The following is a 466-nucleotide window of genomic DNA, read 5'->3' as shown; positions in this document are numbered from 1 at the left end:
TTTGCAGTGGAGGTAGCATGTTTAGTGCCGGCTTTTGAATTCCTTCTGTTGACATTTGCCTCAAAAGCGAATATTTTATTATTTGTGTTAATATAACTTCACTTGCAATCATTAATAACTACATTGTTGAATCTATCTGAAAGATCCTTCATATTGAATGGGGATAAGAGAAAAACCCGAAGCTTAGTAAATTCACATTTGGAGGCTTTTGAGAGATAGTCTATCTCCTCCATCATTTTCTCGAAGTCCTCAATAGAGTAAACCGAAACAAGCGTGTCGAGGCATTCATCAGAAAGTTGGTAGCAGATGCGGATAGGGCCGCCATAGAGAACCTGCATCTTGCGATAAAAGTCGTGAATGGTGGTATCACGACGGATGGAAATAATACGTGATTGTCCACCAACGTAACATAGATTTCCGTCACTACGTTGGGGCATAAACTTGCCGCCAAAGCTGCAGAGGAGTT

This window comes from Phalaenopsis equestris, unplaced genomic scaffold (genome assembly GCF_001263595.1).
Source record: "Phalaenopsis equestris unplaced genomic scaffold, ASM126359v1 Scaffold000019, whole genome shotgun sequence".
Taxonomy (NCBI): domain Eukaryota; kingdom Viridiplantae; phylum Streptophyta; class Magnoliopsida; order Asparagales; family Orchidaceae; genus Phalaenopsis; species Phalaenopsis equestris.
The sequence above is the reverse complement of the archived record's forward strand: the minus strand, read 5'-3'. Positions refer to the sequence as shown.